Here is a 10329-nt window from a genome sequence, read left to right on the forward strand (position 1 = left end):
CTATATATATGAAAGACACAGGAAAGGGGAAAATAATTGTCTTAGCCAAATGGCAAAGGACAGAGCTGGCAAGGAACAAAATTTCCTTTTGCTTGTAATCAAGGATGAAAACCCAATTAACTATTGAGGAAAGAACTAGACAGTTTGTTTTTCAGCCAAACTGTGTACAGTACATAAACTGAATTACAATCTGCTGTTTGATGAGTACATTTTTTTTTTAGCAAATATATATACATTTAATCTTTGTCCTTTAAGTTAACAAATTAACTTTTTCTGTGATTTTCCCTACTTATGACAGCCTGTGTCTGTGTTTTTACTGTTGTAACAGCTTCTGGCAGACTACGTGTCTCTCACATTCACTACAAAGTAAACAGGAATCCTGTCCAAGGGGAGTTGGCTGGGTTCCAGTGGAAGAATGCAAGTTAATCGTAAGTTCTGGTAGGTTCATTTCTGCTTAATATAGTCTGTTTTTATTGCGGATTTTATGGGCAAAAAAGTTGTGAAATTTTTTGAACCCCTATGGATTATTTCTTTCAAGCATGTGGGAAATCCTGCTTTTTATTTCCCCTTGGGACATGGCTGCATTACTATTTATCCCATCTGTATTCAGCCTTTTTCCACCTGTACTTGCAAAAGACAGAGGAGACAGGTTACTGAGATACTGTTAGGGAATGTGATATTATTTTAGGAACGTAATTGACACTGCAGACGTACACAGCAATATATCATTGTTCTAATGAGTGTCTATGTTTTTTGAGGGCTAAAGGGTCAAGAGCTTTGAGAATTAAATCTGCAGGCCAGAAATAGTGTAGACAGAAGTACTACAGTTTTTTCTATACTATTCTACTAATATTTCAGTCCTGATGGAAAAAGGAAAAGAGCATTCTAGCACTGTGTGGAACAGGGTAGACTGTCCTCTTACCTCATTCTTCTCTGTCCAAAAAGTTAACCTGGTTCCCAAGAACATTTGAAAGTCAGGTATTTATAAATGCAAGCCAGAGCCAAAAGTATGTGGACCGATTTTGCATCATTTCTTTCATGACCTGTGTCACCACACATTAATGTCAGCGCTCCTCACATGTCTCTCGTGCCCTGCTTATGTATTGCCTATGCCCATACTTGTCAATGAAACCTTATCCAAATATTCTCACATATGGCCCATCAGTCAGGTGTCTCGATACCTCAGAGGGTGCTGGATACTCTTCCTGCCAATGCAGGTTACATAACCTGAAGGCTAATTCACATGTGTATATATGTTTTGGGTCATGATATCATCAAAGGGCAAATGGTCAGCCTTTTTAAAGCCTTTGTCCCTTCTAGTCATGTGAGCATATGCATAGCATAGGCAAAGCTGAGATCTATAGTAGCAGGTGTAGATAGACTCTCCTGTATCTTCCAGCTTAGCATTCCCTTTAGTAGTTGGTGTGTCCCCAGGATGTACTTTTGTGCTTTGCAGGTACTGCTGCTTTAGGAGAGATATCTGGTGCCAGCTGCAGCACATGGATATACACAGGCTCCGGTATCTTGGCCATGGTAGTACCACCTGCCACCAAAACCTCTGTTGGAAGAACAAGATACAGGTGTGCAGTGCCTAAGATGTTAATAAAATCCCCCTTTTCAGCACTAACTTGTGTTTTCCTTATATACTTGCTTCCATTTAGCTTCTGTTTTTATCTAAAAAGATATATCCCTCTGTTCTTCACTGAATGACACAAAGGTGAGTTAATGGTTCAGATACATGCTACCCACGGCTGGACTGAAAAAGGTGTGGAGAGTGGGGGATGTATGGCTTGCTTACCCTTGCCCCTGAGTTGGTGGTGGCTCCGTTGTTTTCCAAAGAGAAAACTAAAGACTCACATTTTGTAGGTTGGCCAGTTTCACCTTTAAGCAGCATTGCATCTGGTGAATCTCAAAAGCCTTGCAACCTGTAAACAAGGGTGCTTGCAAACATACCCCCCTCCCTCAAATGCTGCTTTACTTTAAACTCTTTAAGTTCCTGCGCTGAGCCCTGCACATGCCCAGAAGAGGCAGTGTGCTACTTCAACCTGGCTCTGCAGCATTTGTAAAGATTGGGTGCTTTAATGGGGCTTTTTTCACAGTATTATGTGACAGCCTATTGAATAAGCTTTAGGTAAAAGTGCCAAAAAGCCCCACTGAAGTGCCCAATCTTTACAGACACTGCAGAGCCAAGTTGAAGTAACAAGCTGCTGCTTCTGGTAAAGTGTGTGTGTGTGTGGGGGTTGTTGTTTTTCTTAACACCTACAAGCAGCCAAGAAGCTTTGCAGAGAGTCTGTATTTTTCTGAATTCATAAATGCACATGAATTTAGTGCTTCCATAAAATACAGAAGGAATGTGACCTGATAGTTGTATTTGTTCATGAATAGAGATCTTAATCTGCTTTAGAAATAATTTTAGATCATTGTGCTCTTAATCCTGTAACTCAAAACTTGCACCAGATTGTGGAAAATATGCCTTAGGGCAACATGATTTTTGCATCAGAAAGCTCATCAAAAAATGGGCGCAGGTCAACTTTTACTGATTTTTTCCGCCCCCTGTGCAACAAAGAATGGGTGGAAACATAATTTTCATGGAATAATATCTTCTTTATCAATCTTGTGACCCAAAAACAAGAATAGTAACCTTGACACTTGCTACTTTTAAGATTTGTTTGATCCTAAAAACTTCAAAAACCTTATGGTACCTGTACATGAGCCAGGAGCCTGCTCTGAGGTACTGTAATTACAGTGCACTGGAGCAGACTCGATTAACTGAGTCTGTTGGAGCATGGTAATTACTGCGCTCCAGCCAACCTCCACATCTTATATATTAGTGTCCCTGCACTTCAAAATGATGGTGAGGGTGCTCTAACTAAAGCTTGTAGCTGGCAAAGTGAACCAAACTCTGGCATGCATCCACTGATTCATCTCAAGCAAAACCAGGGACATCATCCTCCCACTTGATTTAGATTTAGATTTAGATGGCACATAAGGAAAAACTTCTTTACAGTCTGAGTGTCCAGAGTCTGGAACAGACTCCCCCTAAAGGCGGTGCGAGCACCTATTCTGGACTCATTCAAAAGGTGTTTGGCTGCATATTTTGCTGGGATCATTTGACCCCAGCAGACTTACTGCCTACGGCAGGGGGCTGGACTTGATGATCTTGTGAGTTCCCTTCCAGCCCCTAATGTTTATGAAATCTATAAAATCTATGAAGTTATTGGAAAGTGGTTCAAATCTGTAACACAGCAGAAGTTCAGTGCACATAAAACACATTAAAAATGGCTGAAACCGGTTTACCTGGATGGCTGCAGTATTAACTGATTTAGGTAAAATTGGTTTATTGACCTTCTGTCCCAGGTCCTCTACAGATTTAAGTTAATGGATGGTCCCCCAGAATCCCAGGATACTTTGTACCTCCCCTGCAAACTGTCCCTCTCAGGGAGAGTGGGCTAGCTTTGGCCCAAGCTGTCTGCTGTAGCTGATCAGGGAGGCATGTTCTAGTGCACCCTGACTTCTGGCCTGGGCCACTGTAGACATGTGGCTGCATTTCTGGAATCAAAAGTGAATGTCTGTTTACTTGCTTATTGGTTCAGTGTACACAGTTTAGATTAACCCTAACCAGTGAAGATTGAATTGACTCAGTCTTGGGCTTTTTGACTGTCTGTACTTAGCATTAGAATTAGAGCTACCTCTTCTAGAGTTAATTAATTTTTCCTGTCTGCTGGGAAGTCCAGCCCTTCTTCCTGGGCCTGGGTGATAACTCTGTCAGGCCTCCACTCTGAGTTCTGGAGTTCCACTGCCCTCCTCGTTTGAGCAGGAGTCCCCTGGCGTTCTGCACTTCCTAGTATAAACCAGGCCAACTTCTCCTACAAGCAGGAGTCTTGTGTGCTTCTTTTGAAGGGGTGCTCCTTCAGGTCAGCTTTACTTAAAAACAGCTTCCTTCAGCTGGTTCTATTCTGCCTTCCCATTCAGTCCTTCCAACCTCAAATTGGGATAGCTTAGCCAATACTGGTTCTCATCCTGCTAGAGCTTCAATCCCAGGGCTTTTCCTTTCTGCTTGCCCTGTTCTGTGCTATAAGTCTCTTGGTCCCAGGAGAAAAATAGTATGTATTTTCCAAAACTCTAATTCTGTTATGGGCACTTTGCCTCTCCCAAAATCTGTCTGTCTTTCCCTAGACTCCAGTGCACCCCATGGACCTGGAACCTTAAAAGAAATGGTGCTATGACTTGTCCAGTAGTCCATTATCCACTTAAGGAAATGGAGCAAGTCTGTTACTAATATTAAAACCAATTCACTTTCTGCACTACTACTTTGGATATTATTTGTGGGATGTTTATTATATATCTTGGATAGTGTCGTTTAGTCTAATAAATATATGTGCATTATGGGATGCAGACAATATTTTTAGGTGGAATCAGAACTTGGTCTCAATATAGTACCATATTCACCTCCAATAAAAGACAACCCTGAATTTAAGACAACCCCCCAGTTTGATTCTGTAAACAGAAAATTAATTAATTTATTATATTTTCATGTATGGAATCTAATTTTTGGAGGATTGCCTTAAATTCTGAAGAGGTGCAGAGGGGGCAGTAATTTGTCAGGTGGTTGGGGGAGAACAGACAATAGAGGAGGCAATGGAGGGCATGTGGTAGGCCAGGAAGTAAGGGAGCAGTAATGGGCCAGGTGGTAGGGGGTGGTGGGGGAGGCAGTAAAAGGGCAGGCAGTGAAGGGAGCCGTGGGGGATGGGCAATGGGGGGAAGGCAGTGGAGAATCACTGAGGGAGGCAATAAGGGGTCAGGTAGTAGAGGGAGCAGTGGGGGACAGACAGTGTGGAGGTGGTGGGGGAGGATCCCTTGTGCCTAACCTCTGCAACCTCAGGCCTCTGCTTTCCCTTTTCCCTTCCCCACCTTTCCTCCTCCATGCTGCTTCTTCTCCCTGCAGCTTTTGGTCCCTGCCCCACTTCCTCCCATCTCCCTCCAGTCCCCAAATCTCTGCCTCCCACTTAAACCTCCGTCTCCTGCTCCACCTCCCCCCTGCCTTACCTTTGCTCCAGCACCCGCAGATTCCATTCCTGCTGCATCCTGGGGACACTGAGCATGACTCCTGCCTAGCCACATAGTGGCAGCACAGAGCTGACACCACTGCTACAGGCCCAGGCTGGGGCTCTGCTCCTTACTCCAGGATGAAGATGGAGCCTGGCAATGTGGAGCAAAGTTAAGGGGGAGTATGGCAGTGGAGAGGGGAGAGAAGGGGACAGTAGTGCAGGGGGAGACTGTGGGCAGTGGGGATTGGCTCCATGGGAGAGGATTGGTGGAGGGTAAAGGAGGCATCAGAGAGCAGGCCGCAGCTATGGCTCTGCTCCCAACCTGGGGACTGTCCCAAGCAGAAACCAGAAATAAAATACAGGAACTTGGAAATGTTTGTAGATTTTTCTCATTATACTGCATTCACATATTTGAAAAATTACATTAAATAAAACTAACTAGAAGTAGACTTGTAATGGTCAAAATGCTATAAATGGTGTTATGCTACAAATTCAGGGGTCTTTCTGTAAAATAGGAATAATATGTTGCTGCATGCTATTAATTTACACTTTGCAATGAGTCACAGATATATTTCAGGAATGAGAAGGTAACTTATTTTACTTTAATTTGTTAGTGAACTTTAGAGATGGATTCACTTTCCCTTTAACTCAATGGGAAGGCTGCAGTAGAACTGGAATCATGTCCTTTGTGTTCATAAGTACTGGACTGACAACACTGGCTTGAGCAGAGGTAGGCACATAGTTTCCACCCAACATTGCTATGCTCATGCAGATGTGTCCTGACCTACTGTTCTTCCCTAGTGTTCAGTCCTCTCTGTCAGAGACAAAAGATGGCCCATTCTTTATGATGGCTTTGTGAAGGGTCTGTGGTAAAAAAAGGTAAAATAATCAAGTTTCTAATCATCTTGTGACCAATCTTAATTAATCTTCTGAAGCCCTCTACAGGTTAAAAATATTTAGATATATGGTGAGTCAGGAGGTAAAAGTAAACTTCTAGGGACCATGCAATACAATCATACAAAACATGCAGTGCTATAAAAGAATAGCAGTCACAGAGAATTCCAACTCCAGTAAAAGCTGATCAATTAATTATAACCAGAACATTCTCAGAATTAGTTTCTCTCTCCAAGACATGCAAGAAAAGAGGCATATCATTTTAATAGCCACGTGTGGCAATAACCTTTTATGTGTTGTCTAAAATACAGTATCTCCAGTAGCTTAACTATCTAAAACCATGCCAAGGGCATTAGCTTAATAGTAACTGACAATTCTAGTTCTCTTTGTTCTGTGGCATTTCCATTTTCATCCAAGTACTAACCAAGACAGACCCTGATTAACTTGTAAAAACTGATGGGACTCCAGCACTAGGTGACATGACTTTTTAACATGTATATTGCAACCTACTAATGCCTATATTATATATTGAAAAATCCCTTTTTAATGCATATTTTGGAGAGAGGATGGAGGTGTAATATTAGGGTGACCATATGTCCCATTTTCACTGGGATGGGTCTGTTTTAAACCTGTCTTGGGCATCCTGTCAGTTTGTTTAAATGAATCCATTGTGTAACTATTCACGAATTAAATGGGACTAGAAAAACAACCAAGGTGGATTTTAGGCTTCTGTATTTCTTACAAAATAATTAAAAACATAACATCTGAAGTTCAACATTTCCTAACACCTGCTTTTCAGAACCTTTCCACAACCTACTGGGCCATCACAAAACGTGTGAAATGAAGGAGTGGTGCTGTCTAGCCAGAGGCCATGATAGGAAGTTGCTGTTCCTGTGGCATCCCAGAGCACTTTGTCCCCAGCACCCAACCCCCACTCTCCAGCATGTTCAACTGTGACCAGATGGTGGGCATTTTTACACATGTTCCTGACATGGCACTGGGCACTCTTAATTAGCGAGCTGCGCTAATTACAAGTGCCTGTGCATCATGTGTATTGGCAGCACAGTACATCCTGGTGCTGAGAATGGCAGTGGCCCACTTCAAACTAAAGCACATTGAACATGTTTTAGTTCAGAGCGCACCACCTCCATTTTCTCAGCATGGAGGTGCGCTGTACCGCTGCTACATGTGACGTGAGGCTGCCAGAATGTGTCAATTTACATGCTCTGCACTGTGCATGCAGTGCATGGTTAGATTTTGCCAAGCTGAATTTCCAGTGTGTTGGAGCAGGTTTCTCGCACGCATGCAAGTGCCTGGGTGTATTTAGGTTTGATGCTGCTAAAATACTAATTTCCTGCTGAGACTACAGTGTGAAGACAGTTGAGCATTCTGGAGAGATTGGGGAAGGTGGGTAGGGGAGGGAGAAGAAGTACCATGGGATGCTGGAGAACCTTTGAAAAGGAAAAACTAGGCAGCTGCCACTTCCCCCAACACTTTTCAGAATCATTCTTTCCATTTTGAAACTCTGGAAATATGGTCACCCTGTAAAATTCATGCTTTTTTTAGGTACATTTTCAGAATGGTTTAGATTGTTGAGAGAACCTGTTACAATGGTTAGATTTGGATACAGACCCAAATGTTCCTACTTTTCATGATTATTTGGATCCCAGCCCTTTCCTAGTGTGTACTTTTGAAAAAATAAAAATTAACATTAATTTTAAAATGCCAAACAAAACAAAACAAAGCAAAACTTTTCCAAATCAGCCAAACACTCTAAGCATTCTGAAATGTTCTTATTTTGCATTGCTGCCTTTAACAATTACAATAAATTGTATCCCTGCTCCAGGTGCTTTTACACAATTCACAAATGACTCCTTTGTGTAACTATTAGCCTAATCTCTCAAGCATTAAATGGGACTAGAAAAACAACCAAGATGGATTTTAGGTTTCTGTATTTCATACAAAATCATTAAAAACATAACATCTGAAATTTAACTTTTTCTTGCATCTGCTTTACTGCTTTAGGTGTTACTTATGTCATCAACTCTTTGAAATCAGAACCCCAAATTAGAATTTGGCAGGCTCAAGTCTTTCCAGCAAAAAGTCTTTTGATGGGAGTGAGGTGTAATACTCTAATAAAAGATGAAGTAAGGTTGATCTTTAAACTGGTAATAATTAACTGCACAAATAAAACATGGTATACATTAATTGTGTTGCAGTTTATATTACATAATATCAAGTCAAAATTTCTGCCCCGACTAGAAAATGGCTGAACTATGAAAATTCCAGCAAAAAGTCTAAAGGAAATTCTGCAGTTCAGTAATGCCATTGCTAGCTAGCTGGCTTTCTGTTCTTGCTATACAGAGGAAATGCATTTCTTTGTCCATTCGAGTGGCTTAAAATACACAAATATTCAATGAATTAGTATTCATACTCAGATTTTTCTGATTGACTTAGCAATATTATAGAAAACTGTTATGTAGTGCTATGGCATCAACTTTCTTATATTTACAACCCTTAACTTCTGAGCGGGCACATCTACAGGTGCCCTTACGTTGCCATTGTTATTGCGCCACCATTTAGTACTTCCTTTAAGAAGTACTAAATGATGCTACTGTGCTGTGCCAGCAATGCACACTTATTTTTAGCTGCTACATCACCGTAGCGATGCATTATAGCAAGGGAGCGCAACGCTATGGTGATGTAGCTGTGGCATCACAGTTTGTACCTCCCAAGGCTACACTGCTGTAGCATGTTGCTACGGTGATGTAGTGTCTTGTGTAGATGCACCCAATACAGCATGATTCTTCTGAGAACTTACAAGTGAACCTGTTAATTTTGATTACTAATCCATTTTCATATAGCCTGTTTAGGAAATGTTTTTAGTAAGTCATGCCTTTAATCCTGTCTCTATTCTTCTTTTTATTTAAGGTTTGGGAAATTTAGCCCATTCTGGATTGCAGAGCTGCTCATTTAATATTCTCGACACATTTGAGAATAATACAATTTCTAAACATAAAAAGAAAAGTCATTCCTTGTTTTATGTTATTTTTCCTTGTTGAGATCTTTCCTAGTGGTGATTCTTCCAGGTGAAAATTTGCCTTTTTGCAATCTACATTATTGATGGAAGTCTTGTACTAAGACCCTTCCCTGAAGACTGTATTTAGATCCTCATTAATATGGGCATCACTTGCTTCCCTAATTGTAGCCACTAACTCAGAGCCATAAAATAAACCTAAACCTATGTTATGCGATAGGCTTGATAAAATGAGGGCACATGGGGCAACCGTGGAACAGCTCAGTTGGCAAATGAGAAGAGAAAGTCAGAGTGGGGAAGGGGGATTAAAAAACACACCAAACACTTCAGATATTTGGGATATGTCTGGTTTGCCTTATGTTAGGGCTGCAGTTAGGTAGGCAACTTGGCAAGGGCCAGCAATGGAGCAACAAGGAGCCAGGGAACTGACAAAGCATTAAAGGGCAGGAGAGAAAGCAGTGGCTGCAGGCCAGTAGCTTAGCAGCAGCCACTGCTTTCTCCCCTTCTGCAGGTTGAGTACCCAGAGATTTGATTCAAAGGAGGGGAGCTCTAGCCTACTAAAAGCCTGGCTCCTGCGGCATTATAACAGGACATGTCCCAAGGGTATCCATGACCTACATGGGAAGGCAAAATTCAATGTAGTAAAATGTGCAATGCATGGGTGTGGCTGTAGGGGAAGATGAAAGGCATGATTTTAGCCCTTAAAAGGGTCAGATGGTCAGATCCCCATGTAGAGAGTCAGCATACAGAGGAGTCAGAGTCACACAGGGGGAGTCTGTGTTGAAGTAGGAGGGGGAGAAGTCAAGACTTCAGTTAGGGCACTGGAGTCACAGCTCCATGGCCAAATGACAGTATGTGGTGGGGTCAGAGCCCTGAGCCAACCAGGCCAAATTGGGCCAAAAGAGGGACAGAATATAGAGAGAGCACCCAGAGCTCATCAGTCTTTGAGAGCAGCCACCTCTATGTATTAAATACCATCAAAATGAGGCAGCAGGGTGAGACCCTGTGAAGCTGGAGTGACAACAGGGCAGGACTAAGGTGGCACCAGGGTGTGCCATGACTATCCTTGGGACATGTTTTCATAGTTTCTAGGGTCGGAAGGGACTTGAGCAGATCATCAAGTCTGTCCCCCTGCCATGGCAGGAAAGACTACTGGGGTCAAACAACCCCAGCAAGGTGTACATCTGGCCTCTAGGGTAGGAGCCCGAACCACTTCTCTTGGAAGTTGGTTCCAGATCCTACCCGCCCTGACCGTGAAGTAGCACCTCCTGATATCTAGCCTAAATCTACCCTCTTCCAGCTTGTGACCGTTATTCCTGGTCACTCCTGGCAGTTCTTGGGGGAACAGGG

At 42.3% G+C, this 10329-nt stretch overlaps 1 long non-coding RNA gene across 1 annotated transcript in view; it reads left to right on the forward strand.

The window, feature by feature from the left end:
* The first annotated feature begins 332 nt into the window (after positions 1-332).
* LOC109324648 overlaps positions 333-10329 on the forward strand; it is a 29814-nt gene continuing 19817 nt past the window's right edge. Inside the window, exon 1 of the long non-coding RNA XR_002104976.1 lies at positions 333-438. This is a non-coding gene — a long non-coding RNA (uncharacterized LOC109324648). The remainder of the gene's footprint in view (positions 439-10329) is intronic.

This window comes from Crocodylus porosus, unplaced genomic scaffold (genome assembly GCF_001723895.1).
Source record: "Crocodylus porosus isolate Cpor-Errol unplaced genomic scaffold, CroPor_comp1, whole genome shotgun sequence".
In the NCBI taxonomy this organism is placed as follows: Eukaryota; Metazoa; Chordata; order Crocodylia; family Crocodylidae; genus Crocodylus; species Crocodylus porosus.